Below are 1,843 nucleotides of genomic sequence, written 5' to 3' on the forward strand. Positions count from 1 at the left end.
AAGAAGAAGAAGAAGAAGAAGAAGAAGAAGAAGAAGAAGAAGAAGAAGAAGAAGGAAAGAAAGAAAGAAAGAAAGAAAGAAAGAAAGAAAGAAAGAAAGAAAGAAAGAAAGAGAAAAAAACATGAAGCTAGACATGCTGGAATCCAGTCACAGAGAGAAGAGGATTGATGCCAGTTCGAGAACCATCTGCTATTAGCTAGTTCTGGAGGAGGGGTGCAGACAGAGACAGCTGTCATCTGTTGCCTGTCAATCTCAGAGGTCAGAAGTCCAAAGACAGAATTCTTCTCTCTCTTGGGGCCTCAGAAGGCTGAAACCAAAGTATGGCCACCATGCTGGGATCTTTCCCAATTTTATCTTTTCTTCTTATTTGTTGCTGTTGTGTGACGTGTGTGATGTATGGTGTGTGTGATGTGTGTGTGGTGTGTATTTGTGATGTGTGTCACTGTGTGTATGTCAGTGCAGATATGCTCTTACATACCCCACTGCACATGTGGAGGAGGTTTCAGGAATCAGCTCTCTCCATTCCGAGTGTTCCTCTGGTTCCAGGGACTGAAACTGGGGTGTTACTACACTTGCACAGCCAACACCTTTCACCAGAGGGCCCTGTCTTCAGCCGCACTCCGAGATATTCTTCAGAGATGGGGAGATCCGCTTTGGACTCATACTGGAGACAGGCAGGGTTAAGATCCATGCTTACTTGCTAGATGTATGACTGGGGTGCCTGGGGTGGCTCCCAGCTCCTCAGGTCACTATATCCATGCACAGACTGAATTCTGGTTCCAAACACACCACCTCCCGTTTGACACAAGACCTTACAGCCCTCTGACTCACCATTTGCCCATTTCTGCAAGTTGGCTCCCCGAGGAGGGCTGTTAGGACACACCTGTCTTTTGTCCTTCTTCTTCTTGTTTGTTTGTTTGTTTTGGGTTTTTGTTTGTTTGTTTTTGAGACAGGTTTTTGTGTGTGTGTGTGTGTGTGTGTGTGTGTGTGTGTGTGTAGCCCTGGCTATTCTGGAAGTCTGACTTCACACTCAGAGATCTGTCTGCCTCTGCTTCCCAAGTGCTGAGATTAAAGGTGTGTGCCACCACTGCTGGGTTAAGAAATCTTGTCTTGCTGGAGAGATGGCTCAGTGGTTAAGAGCATTGCCTGCTCTTCCAAAGGTCCTGAGTTCAATTCCCAGCAACCACATGGTGGCTCACAACCATCTGTAAGGAGGTCTGGCGCCCTCTTCTGGCCGTCAGGCACACACAGACAGAATATTGTATACATAATAAATAAATAAATATTAAAAAAAAAAAAAGAAATCTTGTCTTGAAAAACTGGGGGGGGGGGCAAGAAAAAAAAGAAAAAAAAAACAAAAACCCGAAAGCAAAACAGTTTTACATAAAGTTTACCACATTCAAGTTCACGAGTCCACAGCGGTAGTGTAGAGCCGTTCACAATACTGCGCAGGGTCATCCTGCTCTTAGACCTCGCTCATCTCGAGATACTGACGGTCCACCCTGTCCTCAATCTGATTTTATAGTTTAATGGTATTTATTTAAAAACCATCTTGCTGAGTGGCCCAGGCTGGCCTCAAGCTTATAATCTTCCTGCATAGATCCAGATAATCTCTGTCTCTTTAAAGTTTATTTATTTATTCATTTTGACAGTGTGTATGTGTGTGTGTGTGTGTGTGATTTTTTTGCTGTTGTTTTTTGTTTTTCCAGACAAAGCTTCTCTGTTTAGCCTTGGCTATTCTGGAACTCATTTTGTAGACCAGGCTGGCCTCACACTCAAAGAGATCTGCCTGCCTCCATCTCCTTAGTGCTGGGAATAAAGGAAGGATTAACCTCCACCCTGT

Source organism: Alexandromys fortis, unplaced genomic scaffold (genome assembly GCF_014885135.2).
Source record: "Alexandromys fortis isolate MF-2015 unplaced genomic scaffold, M_Fortis_MF-2015_v1.1 scaffold_3, whole genome shotgun sequence".
NCBI lineage: Eukaryota > Metazoa > Chordata > Mammalia > Rodentia > Cricetidae > Alexandromys > Alexandromys fortis.